The sequence below is a fragment of the Lepisosteus platostomus genome, chromosome 18, assembly GCF_059453375.1.
Source record: "Lepisosteus platostomus isolate fLepPlt1 chromosome 18, fLepPlt1.hap1, whole genome shotgun sequence".
Taxonomy (NCBI): Eukaryota; Metazoa; Chordata; class Actinopteri; order Semionotiformes; family Lepisosteidae; genus Lepisosteus; species Lepisosteus platostomus.
This window is the reverse complement of record NC_142628.1, coordinates 19,057,980-19,077,157: the sequence shown is the minus strand read 5'-3', so window position 1 is coordinate 19,077,157 and position 19,178 is coordinate 19,057,980.

The following is a 19,178-nucleotide window of genomic DNA, read 5'->3' as shown; positions in this document are numbered from 1 at the left end:
ACACTGGGGTTAAGAGCTGAGTGTTTGGGCTCTTCTGAGCCTTGCAGTTACATAGGGATACAGCTGTCTAAAAAAACGTGTTTATTTCGGGCTGAAAAACACGTTTTGAAAAGTGTGCTGTTACTGCCCCATAACTTACATGGGGTTGACCAAACTTGCAGAAACATGTTTATTTCTGCTGAAAAACACATTTTGACACTTTCAGCACACTGGGGTTAAGAGCTGAGTGTGTGGGCTCTTCTGAGCCTTGCAGTTACATTGGAATTCTGAAGTCTGAAAAAACGCGTTTATTTCGGGCTGAAAAACACGTTTTGAAAAGTGAGCTGTTCTTGCCCCATAAGTTACATGGGGTTGACCAAACTTGCAGAAACATGTTTATTTCTGCTGAAAAACACGTTTTGACACATTCAGCACACTGGGGTTAAGACCTGAGTGTGTGGGCTCTTCTGAGCCTTGCAGTTACATAAGGATACAGCTGTCTGAAAAAACGCGTTTATTTCGGGCTGAAAAACACGTTTTGAAAAGTGTGCTGTTACTGCCCCATAACTTACATGGGGTTGACCAAACTTGCAGAAACATGTTTATTTCTGCTAAAAAACACGTTTTGGCACTTTCTGCACACTGGGGTTAAGAGCTGAGTGTGTGGGCTCTTCTGAGCCTTGCAGTTAGATAAGGATACAGCTGTCTGAAAAAACGCGTTTATTTCGGGCTGAAAAACACGTTTTGAAAAGTGTACTGTTACTGCCCCATAACTTACATGGGGTTGACCAAACTTGCAGAAACATGTTTATTTCTGCTGAAAAACACATTTTGACACTTTCAGCACACTGGGGTTAAGACCTGAGTGTGTGGGCTCTTCTGAGCCTTGCAGTTACATAGGGATACAGCTGTCTGAAAAAATGCATTTATTTCGGGCTGAAAAACACGTTTTGAAAAGTGTGCTGTTACTACCCCATAACTTACATGGGGTTGACCAAACTTGCAGAAACATGTTTATTTCTGCTGAAAAACACGTTTTGGCACTTTCTGCACACTGGGGTTAAGAGCTGAGTGTGTGGGCTCTTCTGAGCCTTGCAGTTACATAGGGATACAGCTGTCTGAAAAAACGCGTTTATTTCGGGCTGAAAAAAACGTTTTGAAAAGTGAGCTGTTACTGCCCCATAACTTACATGGGGTTGACCAAACTTACAGAAACATGTTTATTTCTGCTGAAAAACACATTTTGACACTTTCAGCACACTGGGGTTAAGAGCTGAGTGTGTGGGCTCTTCTGAGCCTTGCAGTTACATTGGAATTCTGAAGTCTGAAAAAACGCGTTTATTTCAAGCTGAAAAGCACGTTTTGAAAAGTGAGCTGTTACTGCCCCATAACTTACATGGGGTTGACCAAACTTGCAGAAACATGTTTATTTCTGCTAAAAAACACGTTTTGGCACTTTCTGCACACTGGGGTTAAGACCTGAGTGTGTGGGCTCTTTTGAGCCTTGCAGTTACATAGGGATACAGCTGTCTGAAAAAACGTGTTTATTTCGGGCTGAAAAACACGTTTTGAAAAGTGAGCTGTTACTGCCCCATAACTTACATGGGGTTGACCAAACTTGCAGAAACATGTTTATTTCTGCTAAAAAACACGTTTCGGCACTTTCTGCACACTGGGGTTAAGAGCTGAGTGTGTGGGCTCTTCTGAGCCTTGCAGTTAGATAAGGATACAGCTGTCTGAAAAAACGCGTTTATTTCGGGCTGAAAAACACGTTTTGAAAAGTGTGCTGTTACTGCCCCATAACTTACATGGGGTTGACCAAACTTGCAGAAACATGTTTATTTCTGCTGAAAAACACGTTTTGACACTTTCAGCACACTGGTGTTAAGACCTGAGTGTGTGGGCTCTTCTGAGCCTTGCAGTTACATAGGGATACAGCTGTCTGAAAAAACGCGTTTATTTCGGGCTGAAAAACACGTTTTGAAAAGTGTGCTGTTTCTGCCCCATATCTTACATGGGGTTGACCAAACTTGCCGAAACATGTTTATTTCTGCTGAAAAATACGTTCTGACACTTTCAGCACACTGGGGTTAAGAGCTGAGTGTGTGGGCTCTTCTGAGCCTTGCAGTTACATTGGGACTCTGAAGTCTGAAAAAATGCATTTATTTCGGGCTGAAAAACACGTTTTGAAAAGTGTGCTGTTACTGCCCCATAACTTACATGGGGTTGACCAAACTTACAGAAACATGTTTATTTCTGCTGAAAAACACATTTTGACACTTTCAGCACACTGGGGTTAAGAGCTGAGTGTGTGGGCTCTTCTGAGCCTTGCAGTTACATTGGAATTCTGAAGTCTGAAAAAACGCGTTTATTTCAAGCTGAAAAGCACGTTTTGAAAAGTGAGCTGTTACTGCCCCATAACTTACATGGGGTTGACCAAACTTGCAGAAACATGTTTATTTCTGCTAAAAAACACGTTTTGGCACTTTCTGCACACTGGGGTTAAGACCTGAGTGTGTGGGCTCTTTTGAGCCTTGCAGTTACATAGGGATACAGCTGTCTGAAAAAACGTGTTTATTTCGGGCTGAAAAACACGTTTTGAAAAGTGTGCTGTTACTGCCCCATAACTTACATGGGGTTGACCAAACTTGCAGAAACATGTTTATTTCTGCTAAAAAACACGTTTCGGCACTTTCTGCACACTGGGGTTAAGAGCTGAGTGTGTGGGCTCTTCTGAGCCTTGCAGTTAGATAAGGATACAGCTGTCTGAAAAAACGCGTTTATTTCGGGCTGAAAAACACGTTTTGAAAAGTGTGCTGTTACTGCCCCATAACTTACATGGGGTTGACCAAACTTGCAGAAACATGTTTATTTCTGCTAAAAAAAACGTTTTGGCACTTTCTGCACACTGGGGTTAAGACCTGAGTGTGTGGGCTCTTCTGAGCCTTGCAGTTACATAGGGATACAGCTGTCTGAAAAAACGCGTTTATTTCGGGCTGAAAAACACGTTTTGAAAAGTGTGCTGTTACTGCCCCATAACTTACATGGGGTTGACCAAACTTGCAGAAACATGTTTATTTCTGCTGAAAAACACATTCTGACACTTTCAGCACACTGGGGTTAAGAGCTGAGTGTGTGGGCTCTTCTGAGCCTTGCAGTTACATTGGAATTCTGAAGTCTGAAAAAACGCGTTTATTTCGGGCTGAAAAACACGTTTTGAAAAGTGAGCTGTTCTTGCCCCATAAGTTACATGGGGTTGACCAAACTTGCAGAAACATGTTTATTTCTGCTGAAAAACACGTTTTGACACATTCAGCACACTGGGGTTAAGACCTGAGTGTGTGGGATCTTCTGAGCCTTGCAGTTACATAAGGATACAGCTGTCTGAAAAAACGCGTTTGTTTCGGGCTGAAAAACACGTTTTGAAAAGTGTGCTGTTACTGCCCCATAACTTACATGGGGTTGACCAAACTTGCAGAAACATGTTTATTTCTGCTAAAAAACACGTTTTGGCACTTTCTGCACACTGGGGTTAAGAGCTGAGTGTGTGGGCTCTTCTGAGCCTTGCAGTTAGATAAGGATACAGCTGTCTGAAAAAACGCGTTTATTTCGGGCTGAAAAACACGTTTTGAAAAGTGTGCTGTTACTGCCCCATAACTTACATGGGGTTGACCAAACTTGCAGAAACATGTTTATTTCTGCTGAAAAACACATTTTGACACTTTCAGCACACTGGGGTTAAGACCTGAGTGTGTGGGCTCTTCTGAGCCTTGCAGTTACATAGGGATACAGCTGTCTGAAAAAATGCATTTATTTCGGGCTGAAAAACACGTTTTGAAAAGTGTGCTGTTACTACCCCATAACTTACATGGGGTTGACCAAACTTGCAGAAACATGTTTATTTCTGCTGAAAAACACGTTTTGGCACTTTCTGCACACTGGGGTTAAGAGCTGAGTGTGTGGGCTCTTCTGAGCCTTGCAGTTACATAGGGATACAGCTGTCTGAAAAAACGTGTTTATTTCGGGCTGAAAAACACGTTTTGAAAAGTGTGCTGTTACTGCCCCATAACTTACATGGGGTTGACCAAACTTGCAGAAACATGTTTATTTCTGCTGAAAAACACGTTTTGGCACTTTCTGCAAACTGGGGTTAAGAGCTGAGTGTGTGGGCTCTTCTGAGCCTTGCAGTTACATAGGGATATAGCTGTCTGAAAAAACGTGTTTATTTCGGGCTGAAAAACACGTTTTGAAAAGTGTGCTGTTACTGCCCCATAACTTACATGGGGTTGACCAAACTTACAGAAACATGTTTATTTCTGCTGAAAAACACATTTTGACACTTTCAGCACACTGGGGTTAAGAGCTGAGTGTGTGGGCTCTTCTGAGCCTTGCCGTTACATTGGAATTCTGAAGTCTGAAAAAACGCGTTTATTTCAAGCTGAAAAGCACGTTTTGAAAAGTGAGCTGTTACTGCCCCATAACTTACATGGGGTTGACCAAACTTGCAGAAACATGTTTATTTCTGCTAAAAAACACGTTTTGGCACTTTCTGCACACTGGGGTTAAGACCTGAGTGTGTGGGCTCTTCTGAGCCTTGCAGTTACATAGGGATACAGCTGTCTGAAAAAACGTGTTTATTTCGGGCTGAAAAACACGTTTTGAAAAGTGAGCTGTTACTGCCCCATAACTTACATGGGGTTGACCAAACTTACAGAAACATGTTTATTTCTGCTAAAAAACACGTTTTGGCACTTTCTGCACACTGGGGTTAAGACCTGAGTGTGTGGGCTCTTCTGAGCCTTGCAGTTACATAGGGATACAGCTGTCTGAAAAAACGTGTTTATTTCGGGCTGAAAAACACGTTTTGAAAAGTGTGCTGTTACTGCCCCATAACTTACATGGGGTTGACCAAACTTGCAGAAACATGTTTATTTCTGCTGAAAAACACGTTTTGGCACTTTCTGCACACTGGGGTTAAGAGCTGAGTGTGTGGGCTCTTCTGAGCCTTGCAGTTACATAGGGATACAGCTGTCTAAAAAAACGTGTTTATTTCGGGCTGAAAAACACGTTTTGAAAAGTGTGCTGTTACTGCCCCATAACTTACATGGGGTTGACCAAACTTGCAGAAACATGTTTATTTCTGCTGAAAAACACATTCTGACACTTTCAGCACACTGGGGTTAAGAGCTGAGTGTGTGGGCTCTTCTGAGCCTTGCAGTTACATTGGAATTCTGAAGTCTGAAAAAACGCGTTTATTTCGGGCTGAAAAACACGTTTTGAAAAGTGAGCTGTTCTTGCCCCATAAGTTACATGGGGTTGACCAAACTTGCAGAAACATGTTTATTTCTGCTGAAAAACACGTTTTGACACTTTCAGCACACTGGGGTTAAGACCTGAGTGTGTGGGCTCTTCTGAGCCTTGTAGTTACATAGGGATACAGCTGTCTGAAAAAACGTGTTTATTTCGGGCTGAAAAACACATTTGAAAAGTGTGCTGTTACTGCCCCATAACTTACATGGGGTTGACCAAACTTGCAGAAACATGTTTATTTCTGCTGAAAAACACGTTTTGGCACTTTCTGCACACTGGGGTTAAGAGCTGAGTGTGTGGGCTCTTCTGAGCCTTGCAGTTACATAGGGATACAGCTGTCTAAAAAAACGTGTTTATTTCGGGCTGAAAAACACGTTTTGAAAAGTGTGCTGTTACTGCCCCATAACTTACATGGGGTTGACCAAACTTGCAGAAACATGTTTATTTCTGCTGAAAAACACATTCTGACACTTTCAGCACACTGGGGTTAAGAGCTGAGTGTGTGGGCTCTTCTGAGCCTTGCAGTTACATTGGAATTCTGAAGTCTGAAAAAACGCGTTTATTTCGGGCTGAAAAACACGTTTTGAAAAGTGAGCTGTTCTTGCCCCATAAGTTACATGGGGTTGACCAAACTTGCAGAAACATGTTTATTTCTGCTGAAAAACACGTTTTGACACTTTCAGCACACTGGGGTTAAGACCTGAGTGTGTGGGCTCTTCTGAGCCTTGTAGTTACATAGGGATACAGCTGTCTGAAAAAACGTGTTTATTTCGGGCTGAAAAACACATTTGAAAAGTGTGCTGTTACTGCCCCATAACTTACATGGGGTTGACCAAACTTGCAGAAACATGTTTATTTCTGCTGAAAAACACGTTTTGACACTTTCAGCACACTGGGGTTAAGACCTGAGTGTGTGGGCTCTTCTGAGCCTTGCAGTTACATAGGGATACAGCTGTCTGAAAAAACGTGTTTATTTCGGGCTGAAAAACACGTTTTGAAAAGTGTGCTGTTACTGCCCCATAACTTACATGGGGTTGACCAAACTTGCAGAAACATGTTTATTTCTGCTGAAAAACACATTTTGACACTTTCAGCACACTGGGGTTAAGAGCTGAGTGTGTGGGCTCTTCTGAGCCTTGCAGTTACATAGGGATACAGCTGTCTGAAAAACACGTTTATTTCGGGCTGAAAAACACGTTTTGAAAAGTGAGCTGTTACTGACCCATAACTTACATGGGGTTGACCAAACTTGCAGAAACATGTTTATTTCTGCTAAAAAAAACGTTTTGGCACTTTCTGCACACTGGGGTTAAGAGCTGAGTGTGTGGGCTCTTCTGAGCCTTGCAGTTACATAGGGATACAGCTGTCTGAAAAAACGTGTTTATTTCGGGCTGAAAAACACGTTTTGAAAAGTGTGCTGTTACTGCCCCATAACTTACATGGGGTTGACCAAACTTGCAGAAACATGTTTATTTCTGCTGAAAAACACGTTTTGACACTTTCAGCACACTGGGGTTAAGACCTGAGTGTGTGGGCTCTTCTGAGCCTTGTAGTTACATAGGGATACAGCTGTCTGAAAAAACGTGTTTATTTCGGGCTGAAAAACACATTTGAAAAGTGTGCTGTTACTGCCCCATAACTTACATGGGGTTGACCAAACTTGCAGAAACATGTTTATTTCTGCTGAAAAACACGTTTTGACACTTTCAGCACACTGGGGTTAAGACCTGAGTGTGTGGGCTCTTCTGAGCCTTGCAGTTACATAGGGATACAGCTGTCTGAAAAAATGCATTTATTTCGGGCTGAAAAACACGTTTTGAAAAGTGTGCTGTTACTGCCCCATAACTTACATGGGGTTGACCAAACTTGCAGAAACATGTTTATTTCTGCTGAAAAACACGTTTTTGCACTTTCTGCAAACTGGGGTTAAGAGCTGAGTGTGTGGGCTCTTCTGAGCCTTGCAGTTACATAGGGATTCAGCTGTCTGAAAAAACGTGTTTATTTCGGGCTGAAAAACACGTTTTGAAAAGTGTGCTGTTACTGCCCCATAACTTACATGGGGTTGACCAAACTTACAGAAACATGTTTATTTCTGCTAAAAAACACGTTTTGGCACTTTCTGCACACTGGGGTTATGACCTGAGTGTGTGGGCTCTTCTGAGCCTTGCAGTTACATAGGGATACAGCTGTCTGAAAAAACGTGTTTATTTCGGGCTGAAAAACACGTTTTGAAAAGTGTGCTGTTACTGCCCCATAACTTACATGGGGTTGACCAAACTTGCAGAAACATGTTTATTTCTGCTAAAAAAAACGTTTTGGCACTTTCTGCACACTGGGGTTAAGAGCTGAGTGTGTGGGCTCTTCTGAGCCTTGCAGTTACATAGGGATACAGCTGTCTGAAAAAACGTGTTTATTTCGGGCTGAAAAACACGTTTTGAAAAGTGTGCTGTTACTGCCCCATAACTTACATGGGGTTGACCAAACTTGCAGAAACATGTTTATTTCTGCTGAAAAACACGTTTTGGCACTTTCTGCACAATGGGGTTAAGAGCTGAGTGTGTGGGCTCTTCTGAGCCTTGCAGTTACATAGGGATACAGCTGTTTGAAAAAACGTGTTTATTTCGGGCTGAAAAACACATTTGAAAAGTGTGCTGTTACTGCCCCATAACTTACATGGGGTTGACCAAACTTGCAGAAACATGTTTATTTCTGCTGAAAAACACGTTTTGACACTTTCAGCACACTGGGGTTAAGACCTGAGTGTGTGGGCTCTTCTGAGCCTTGCAGTTACATAGGGATACAGCTGTCTGAAAAAATGCATTTATTTCGGGCTGAAAAACACGTTTTGAAAAGTGTGCTGTTACTGCCCCATAACTTACATGGGCTTGACCAAACTTGCAGAAACATGTTTATTTCTGCTGAAAAACACGTTTTTGCACTTTCTGCAAACTGGGGTTAAGAGCTGAGTGTGTGGGCTCTTCTGAGCCTTGCAGTTACATAGGGATTCAGCTGTCTGAAAAAACGTGTTTATTTCGGGCTGAAAAACACGTTTTGAAAAGTGTGCTGTTACTGCCCCATAACTTACATGGGGTTGACCAAACTTACAGAAACATGTTTATTTCTGCTAAAAAACACGTTTTGGCACTTTCTGCACACTGGGGTTATGACCTGAGTGTGTGGGCTCTTCTGAGCCTTGCAGTTACATAGGGATACAGCTGTCTGAAAAAACGTGTTTATTTCGGGCTGAAAAACACGTTTTGAAAAGTGTGCTGTTACTGCCCCATAACTTACATGGGGTTGACCAAACTTGCAGAAACATGTTTATTTCTGCTAAAAAAAACGTTTTGGCACTTTCTGCACACTGGGGTTAAGAGCTGAGTGTGTGGGCTCTTCTGAGCCTTGCAGTTACATAGGGATACAGCTGTCTGAAAAAACGTGTTTATTTCGGGCTGAAAAACACGTTTTGAAAAGTGTGCTGTTACTGCCCCATAACTTACATGGGGTTGACCAAACTTGCAGAAACATGTTTATTTCTGCTGAAAAACACGTTTTGGCACTTTCTGCACAATGGGGTTAAGAGCTGAGTGTGTGGGCTCTTCTGAGCCTTGCAGTTACATAGGGATACAGCTGTTTGAAAAAACGTGTTTATTTCGGGCTGAAAAACACGTTTTGAAAAGTGTGCTGTTACTGCCCCATAACTTACATGGGGTTGACCAAACTTGCAGAAACATGTTTATTTCTGCTGAAAAACACGTTTTGGCACTTTCTGCACACTGGGGTTAAGAGCTGAGTGTTTGGGCTCTTCTGAGCCTTGCAGTTACATAGGGATACAGCTGTCTAAAAAAACGTGTTTATTTCGGTTTGAAAAACACGTTTTGAAAAGTGTGCTGTTACTGCCCCATAACTTACATGGGGTTGACAAAACTTGCAGAAACATGTTTATTTCTGCTGAAAAACACATTCTGACACTTTCAGCACACTGGGGTTAAGAGCTGAGTGTGTGGGCTCTTCTGAGCCTTGCAGTTACATTGGAATTCTGAAGTCTGAAAAAACGCGTTTATTTCGGGCTGAAAAACACGTTTTGAAAAGTGAGCTGTTCTTGCCCCATAAGTTACATGGGGTTGACCAAACTTGCAGAAACATGTTTATTTCTGCTGAAAAACACGTTTTGACACATTCAGCACACTGGGGTTAAGACCTGAGTGTGTGGGCTCTTCTGAGCCTTGCAGTTACATAAGGATACAGCTGTCTGAAAAAACGCGTTTGTTTCGGGCTGAAAAACACGTTTTGAAAAGTGTGCTGTTACTACCCCATAACTTACATGGGGTTGACCAAACTTGCAGAAACATGTTTATTTCTGCTGAAAAACACGTTTTGGCACTTTCTGCACACTGGGGTTAAGAGCTGAGTGTGTGGGCTCTTCTGAGCCTTGCAGTTACATAGGGATACAGCTGTCTGAAAAAACGTGTTTATTTCGGGCTGAAAAACACGTTTTGAAAAGTGTGCTGTTACTGCCCCATAACTTACATGGGGTTGACCAAACTTGCAGAAACATGTTTATTTCTGCTGAAAAACACATTTTGGCACTTTCTGCAAACTGGGGTTAAGAGCTGAGTGTGTGGGCTCTTCTGAGCCTTGCAGTTACATAGGGATACAGCTATCTGAAAAAACGTGTTTATTTCGGGCTGAAAAACACGTTTTGAAAAGTGTGCTGTTACTGCCCCATAACTTACATGGGGTTGACCAAACTTACAGAAACGTTTATTTCTGCTAAAAAACACGTTTTGGCACTTTCTGCACACTGGGGTTATGACCTGAGTGTGTGGGCTCTTCTGAGCCTTGCAGTTACATAGGGATACAGCTGTCTGAAAAAACGTGTTTATTTCGGGCTGAAAAACACGTTTTGAAAAGTGTGCTGTTACTGCCCCATAACTTACATGGGGTTGACCAAACTTACAGAAACATGTTTATTTCTGCTGAAAAACACATTTTGACACTTTCAGCACACTGGGGTTAAGAGCTGAGTGTGTGGGCTCTTCTGAGCCTTGCAGTTACATTGGAATTCTGAAGTCTGAAAAAACGCGTTTATTTCAAGCTGAAAAGCACGTTTTGAAAAGTGAGCTGTTACTGCCCCATAACTTACATGGGGTTGACCAAACTTGCAGAAACATGTTTATTTCTGCTAAAAAACACGTTTTGGCACTTTCTGCACACTGGGGTTAAGACCTGAGTGTGTGGGCTCTTTTGAGCCTTGCAGTTACATAGGGATACAGCTGTCTGAAAAAACGTGTTTATTTCGGGCTGAAAAACACGTTTTGAAAAGTGAGCTGTTACTGCCCCATAACTTACATGGGGTTGACCAAACTTGCAGAAACATGTTTATTTCTGCTAAAAAACACGTTTCGGCACTTTCTGCACACTGGGGTTAAGAGCTGAGTGTGTGGGCTCTTCTGAGCCTTGCAGTTAGATAAGGATACAGCTGTCTGAAAAAACGCGTTTATTTCGGGCTGAAAAACACGTTTTGAAAAGTGTGCTGTTACTGCCCCATAACTTACATGGGGTTGACCAAACTTGCAGAAACATGTTTATTTCTGCTGAAAAACATGTTTTGACACTTTCAGCACACTGGTGTTAAGACCTGAGTGTGTGGGCTCTTCTGAGCCTTGCAGTTACATAGGGATACAGCTGTCTGAAAAAACGCGTTTATTTCGGGCTGAAAAACACGTTTTGAAAAGTGTGCTGTTACTGCCCCATAACTTACATGGGGTTGACCAAACTTGCAGAAACATGTTTATTTCTGCTGAAAAACACATTCTGACACTTTCAGCACACTGGGGTTAAGAGCTGAGTGTGTGGGCTCTTCTGAGCCTTGCAGTTACATTGGAATTCTGAAGTCTGAAAAAACGCGTTTATTTCGGGCTGAAAAACACGTTTTGAAAAGTGAGCTGTTCTTGCCCCATAAGTTACATGGGGTTGACCAAACTTGCAGAAACATGTTTATTTCTGCTGAAAAACACGTTTTGACACATTCAGCACACTGGGGTTAAGACCTGAGTGTGTGGGCTCTTCTGAGCCTTGCAGTTACATAAGGATACAGCTGTCTGAAAAAACGCGTTTGTTTCGGGCTGAAAAACACGTTTTGAAAAGTGTGCTGTTACTGCCCCATAACTTACATGGGGTTGACCAAACTTGCAGAAACATGTTTATTTCTGCTAAAAAACACGTTTTGGCACTTTCTGCACACTGGGGTTAAGAGCTGAGTGTGTGGGCTCTTCTGAGCCTTGCAGTTAGATAAGGATACAGCTGTCTGAAAAAACGCGTTTATTTCGGGCTGAAAAACACGTTTTGAAAAGTGTGCTGTTACTGCCCCATAACTTACATGGGGTTGACCAAACTTGCAGAAACATGTTTATTTCTGCTGAAAAACACATTTTGACACTTTCAGCACACTGGGGTTAAGACCTGAGTGTGTGGGCTCTTCTGAGCCTTGCAGTTACATAGGGATACAGCTGTCTGAAAAAATGCATTTATTTCGGGCTGAAAAACACGTTTTGAAAAGTGTGCTGTTACTACCCCATAACTTACATGGGGTTGACCAAACTTGCAGAAACATGTTTATTTCTGCTGAAAAACACGTTTTGGCACTTTCTGCACACTGGGGTTAAGAGCTGAGTGTGTGGGCTCTTCTGAGCCTTGCAGTTACATAGGGATACAGCTGTCTGAAAAAACGTGTTTATTTCGGGCTGAAAAACACGTTTTGAAAAGTGTGCTGTTACTGCCCCATAACTTACATGGGGTTGACCAAACTTGCAGAAACATGTTTATTTCTGCTGAAAAACACGTTTTGGCACTTTCTGCAAACTGGGGTTAAGAGCTGAGTGTGTGGGCTCTTCTGAGCCTTGCAGTTACATAGGGATACAGCTGTCTGAAAAAACGTGTTTATTTCGGGCTGAAAAACACGTTTTGAAAAGTGTGCTGTTACTGCCCCATAACTTACATGGGGTTGACCAAACTTACAGAAACATGTTTATTTCTGCTAAAAAACACGTTTTGGCACTTTCTGCACACTGGGGTTATGACCTGAGTGTGTGGGCTCTTCTGAGCCTTGCAGTTACATAGGGATACAGCTGTCTGAAAAAACGTGTTTATTTCGGGCTGAAAAACACGTTTTGAAAAGTGTGCTGTTACTGCCCCATAACTTACATGGGGTTGACCAAACTTACAGAAACATGTTTATTTCTGCTGAAAAACACATTTTGACACTTTCAGCACACTGGGGTTAAGAGCTGAGTGTATGGGCTCTTCTGAGCCTTGCAGTTACATTGGAATTCTGAAGTCTGAAAAAACGCGTTTATTTCAAGCTGAAAAGCACGTTTTGAAAAGTGAGCTGTTACTGCCCCATAACTTACATGGGGTTGACCAAACTTGCAGAAACATGTTTATTTCTGCTAAAAAACACGTTTTGGCACTTTCTGCACACTGGGGTTAAGACCTGAGTGTGTGGGCTCTTCTGAGCCTTGCAGTTACATGGAGATTGTGAAGTCTGAAAAAACGTGTTTCTTTCGGGCTGAAAAATACGTTTTGAAAAGTGTGCTGTTACTGCCCCATAACTTACATGGGGTTGACCAAACTTGCAGAAACATGTTTATTTCTGCTAAAAAACACGTTTTGGCACTTTCTGCACACTGGGGTTATGACCTGAGTGTGTGGGCTCTTCTGAGCCTTGCAGTTACATAGGGATACAGCTGTCTGAAAAAACGTGTTTATTTCGGGCTGAAAAACACGTTTTGAAAAGTGTGCTGTTACTGCCCCATAACTTACATGGGGTTGACCAAACTTGCAGAAACATGTTTATTTCTGCTGAAAAACACGTTTTGGCACTTTCTGCACACTGGGGTTAAGAGCTGAGTGTGTGGGCTCTTCTGAGCCTTGCAGTTACATAGGGATACAGCTGTCTAAAAAAACGTGTTTATTTCGGGCTGAAAAACACGTTTTGAAAAGTGTGCTGTTACTGCCCCATAACTTACATGGGGTTGACCAAACTTGCAGAAACATGTTTATTTCTGCTGAAAAACACATTCTGACACTTTAAGCACACTGGGGTTAAGAGCTGAGTGTGTGGGCTCTTCTGAGCCTTGCAGTTACACTGGAATTCTGAAGTCTGAAAAAACGCGTTTATTTCGGGCTGAAAAACACGTTTTGAAAAGTGAGCTGTTCTTGCCCCATAAGTTACATGGGGTTGACCAAACTTGCAGAAACATGTTTATTTCTGCTGAAAAACACGTTTTGACACTTTCAGCACACTGGGGTTAAGACCTGAGTGTGTGGGCTCTTCTGAGCCTTGTAGTTACATAGGGATACAGCTGTCTGAAAAAACGTGTTTATTTCGGGCTGAAAAACACATTTGAAAAGTGTGCTGTTACTGCCCCATAACTTACATGGGGTTGACCAAACTTGCAGAAACATGTTTATTTCTGCTGAAAAACACGTTTTGGCACTTTCTGCACACTGGGGTTAAGAGCTGAGTGTGTGGGCTCTTCTGAGCCTTGCAGTTACATAGGGATACAGCTGTCTAAAAAAACGTGTTTATTTCGGGCTGAAAAACACGTTTTGAAAAGTGTGCTGTTACTGCCCCATAACTTACATGGGGTTGACCAAACTTGCAGAAACATGTTTATTTCTGCTGAAAAACACATTCTGACACTTTCAGCACACTGGGGTTAAGAGCTGAGTGTGTGGGCTCTTCTGAGCCTTGCAGTTACATTGGAATTCTGAAGTCTGAAAAAACGCGTTTATTTCGGGCTGAAAAACACGTTTTGAAAAGTGAGCTGTTCTTGCCCCATAAGTTACATGGGGTTGACCAAACTTGCAGAAACATGTTTATTTCTGCTGAAAAACACGTTTTGACACATTCAGCACACTGGGGTTAAGACCTGAGTGTGTGGGCTCTTCTGAGCCTTGCAGTTACATAAGGATACAGCTGTCTGAAAAAACGCGTTTGTTTCGGGCTGAAAAACACGTTTTGAAAAGTGTGCTGTTACTACCCCATAACTTACATGGGGTTGACCAAACTTGCAGAAACATGTTTATTTCTGCTGAAAAACATGTTTTGGCACTTTCTGCACACTGGGGTTAAGAGCTGAGTGTGTGGGCTCTTCTGAGCCTTGCAGTTACATAGGGATACAGCTGTCTGAAAAAACGTGTTTATTTCGGGCTGAAAAACACGTTTTGAAAAGTGTGCTGTTACTGCCCCATAACTTACATGGGGTTGACCAAACTTGCAGAAACATGTTTATTTCTGCTGAAAAACACATTTTGGCACTTTCTGCAAACTGGGGTTAAGAGCTGAGTGTGTGGGCTCTTCTGAGCCTTGCAGTTACATAGGGATACAGCTATCTGAAAAAACGTGTTTATTTCGGGCTGAAAAACACGTTTTGAAAAGTGTGCTGTTACTGCCCCATAACTTACATGGGGTTGACCAAACTTACAGAAACGTTTATTTCTGCTAAAAAACACGTTTTGGCACTTTCTGCACACTGGGGTTATGACCTGAGTGTGTGGGCTCTTCTGAGCCTTGCAGTTACATAGGGATACAGCTGTCTGAAAAAACGTGTTTATTTCGGGCTGAAAAACACGTTTTGAAAAGTGTGCTGTTACTGCCCCATAACTTACATGGGGTTGACCAAACTTACAGAAACATGTTTATTTCTGCTGAAAAACACATTTTGACACTTTCAGCACACTGGGGTTAAGAGCTGAGTGTGTGGGCTCTTCTGAGCCTTGCAGTTACATTGGAATTCTGAAGTCTGAAAAAACGCGTTTATTTCAAGCTGAAAAGCACGTTTTGAAAAGTGAGCTGTTACTGCCCCATAACTTACATGGGGTTGACCAAACTTGCAGAAACATGTTTATTTCTGCTAAAAAACACGTTTTGGCACTTTCTGCACACTGGGGTTAAGACCTGAGTGTGTGGGCTCTTTTGAGCCTTGCAGTTACATAGGGATACAGCTGTCTGAAAAAACGTGTTTATTTCGGGCTGAAAAACACGTTTTGAAAAGTGAGCTGTTACTGCCCCATAACTTACATGGGGTTGACCAAACTTGCAGAAACATGTTTATTTCTGCTAAAAAACACGTTTCGGCACTTTCTGCACACTGGGGTTAAGAGCTGAGTGTGTGGGCTCTTCTGAGCCTTGCAGTTAGATAAGGATACAGCTGTCTGAAAAAACGCGTTTATTTCGGGCTGAAAAACACGTTTTGAAAAGTGTGCTGTTACTGCCCCATAACTTACATGGGGTTGACCAAACTTGCAGAAACATGTTTATTTCTGCTGAAAAACATGTTTTGACACTTTCAGCACACTGGTGTTAAGACCTGAGTGTGTGGGCTCTTCTGAGCCTTGCAGTTACATAGGGATACAGCTGTCTGAAAAAACGCGTTTATTTCGGGCTGAAAAACACGTTTTGAAAAGTGTGCTGTTACTGCCCCATAACTTACATGGGGTTGACCAAACTTGCAGAAACATGTTTATTTCTGCTGAAAAACACATTCTGACACTTTCAGCACACTGGGGTTAAGAGCTGAGTGTGTGGGCTCTTCTGAGCCTTGCAGTTACATTGGAATTCTGAAGTCTGAAAAAACGCGTTTATTTCGGGCTGAAAAACACGTTTTGAAAAGTGAGCTGTTCTTGCCCCATAAGTTACATGGGGTTGACCAAACTTGCAGAAACATGTTTATTTCTGCTGAAAAACACGTTTTGACACATTCAGCACACTGGGGTTAAGACCTGAGTGTGTGGGCTCTTCTGAGCCTTGCAGTTACATAAGGATACAGCTGTCTGAAAAAACGCGTTTGTTTCGGGCTGAAAAACACGTTTTGAAAAGTGTGCTGTTACTGCCCCATAACTTACATGGGGTTGACCAAACTTGCAGAAACATGTTTATTTCTGCTAAAAAACACGTTTTGGCACTTTCTGCACACTGGGGTTAAGAGCTGAGTGTGTGGGCTCTTCTGAGCCTTGCAGTTAGATAAGGATACAGCTGTCTGAAAAAACGCGTTTATTTCGGGCTGAAAAACACGTTTTGAAAAGTGTGCTGTTACTGCCCCATAACTTACATGGGGTTGACCAAACTTGCAGAAACATGTTTATTTCTGCTGAAAAACACATTTTGACACTTTCAGCACACTGGGGTTAAGACCTGAGTGTGTGGGCTCTTCTGAGCCTTGCAGTTACATAGGAATACAGCTGTCTGAAAAAATGCATTTATTTCGGGCTGAAAAACACGTTTTGAAAAGTGTGCTGTTACTACCCCATAACTTACATGGGGTTGACCAAACTTGCAGAAACATGTTTATTTCTGCTGAAAAACACGTTTTGGCACTTTCTGCACACTGGGGTTAAGAGCTGAGTGTGTGGGCTCTTCTGAGCCTTGCAGTTACATAGGGATACAGCTGTCTGAAAAAACGTGTTTATTTCGGGCTGAAAAACACGTTTTGAAAAGTGTGCTGTTACTGCCCCATAACTTACATGGGGTTGACCAAACTTGCAGAAACATGTTTATTTCTGCTGAAAAACACGTTTTGGCACTTTCTGCAAACTGGGGTTAAGAGCTGAGTGTGTGGGCTCTTCTGAGCCTTGCAGTTACATAGGGATACAGCTGTCTGAAAAAACGTGTTTATTTCGGGCTGAAAAACACGTTTTGAAAAGTGTGCTGTTACTGCCCCATAACTTACATGGGGTTGACCAAACTTACAGAAACATGTTTATTTCTGCTAAAAAACACGTTTTGGCACTTTCTGCACACTGGGGTTATGACCTGAGTGTGTGGGCTCTTCTGAGCCTTGCAGTTACATAGGGATACAGCTGTCTGAAAAAACGTGTTTATTTCGGGCTGAAAAACACGTTTTGAAAAGTGTGCTGTTACTGCCCCATAACTTACATGGGGTTGACCAAACTTACAGAAACATGTTTATTTCTGCTGAAAAACACATTTTGACACTTTCAGCACACTGGGGTTAAGAGCTGAGTGTGTGGGCTCTTCTGAGCCTTGCAGTTACATTGGAATTCTGAAGTCTGAAAAAACGCGTTTATTTCAAGCTGAAAAGCACGTTTTGAAAAGTGAGCTGTTACTGCCCCATAACTTACATGGGGTTGACCAAACTTGCAGAAACATGTTTATTTCTGCTAAAAAACACGTTTTGGCACTTTCTGCACACTGGGGTTAAGACCTGAGTGTGTGGGCTCTTCTGAGCCTTGCAGTTACATGGAGATTGTGAAGTCTGAAAAAACGTGTTTCTTTCGGGCTGAAAAATACGTTTTGAAAAGTGTGCTGTTACTGCCCCATAACTTACATGGGGTTGACCAAACTTGCAGAAACATGTTTATTTCTGCTAAAAAACACGTTTTGGCACTTTCTGCACACTGGGGTTATGACCTGAGTGTGTGGGCTCTTCTGAGCCTTGCAGTTACATAGGGATACAGCTGTCTGAAAAAACGTGTTTATTTCGGGCTGAAAAACACGTTTTGAAAAGTGTGCTGTTACTGCCCCATAACTTACATGGGGTTGACCAAACTTGCAGAAACATGTTTATTTCTGCTGAAAAACACATTCTGACACTTTCAGCACACTGGGGTTAAGAGCTGAGTGTGTGGGCTCTTCTGAGCCTTGCAGTTACACTGGAATTCTGAAGTCTGAAAAAACGCGTTTATTTCGGGCTGAAAAACACGTTTTGAAAAGTGAGCTGTTCTTGCCCCATAAGTTACATGGGGTTGACCAAACTTGCAGAAACATGTTTATTTCTGCTGAAAAACACGTTTTGACACTTTCAGCACACTGGGGTTAAGACCTGAGTGTGTGGGCTCTTCTGAGCCTTGTAGTTACATAGGGATACAGCTGTCTGAAAAAACGTGTTTATTTCGGGCTGAAAAACACATTTGAAAAGCGTGCTGTTACTGCCCCATAACTTACATGGGGTTGACCAAACTTGCAGAAACATGTTTATTTCTGCTGAAAAACACGTTTTGGCACTTTCTGCACACTGGGGTTAAGAGCTGAGTGTGTGGGCTCTTCTGAGCCTTGCAGTTACATAGGGATACAGCTGTCTAAAAAAACGTGTTTATTTCGGGCTGAAAAACACGTTTTGAAAAGTGTGCTGTTACTGCCCCATAACTTACATGGGGTTGACCAAACTTGCAGAAACATGTTTATTTCTGCTGAAAAACACATTCTGACACTTTCAGCACACTGGGGTTAAGAGCTGAGTGTGTGGGCTCTTCTGAGCCTTGCAGTTACATTGGAATTCTGAAGTCTGAAAAAACGCGTTTATTTCGGGCTGAAAAACACGTTTTGAAAAGTGAGCTGTTCTTGCCCCATAAGTTACATGGGGTTGACCAAACTTGCAGAAACATGTTTATTTCTGCTGAAAAACACGTTTTGACACTTTCAGCACACTGGGGTTAAGACCTGAGTGTGTGGGCTCTTCTGAGCCTTGTAGTTACATAGGGATACAGCTGTCTGAAAAAACGTGTTTATTTCGGGCTGAAAAACACATTTGAAAAGTGTGCTGTTACTGCCCCATAACTTACATGGGGTTGACCAAACTTGCAGAAACATGTTTATTTCTGCTGAAAAACACGTTTTGACACTTTCAGCACACTGGGGTTAAGACCTGAGTGTGTGGGCTCTTCTGAGCCTTGCAGTTACATAGGGATACAGCTGTCTGAAAAAACGTGTTTATTTCGGGCTGAAAAACACGTTTTGAAAAGTGTGCTGTTACTGCCCCATAACTTACATGGGGTTGACCAAACTTGCAGAAACATGTTTATTTCTGCTGAAAAACACAATTTGACACTTTCAGCACACTGGGGTTAAGAGCTGAGTGTGTGGGCTC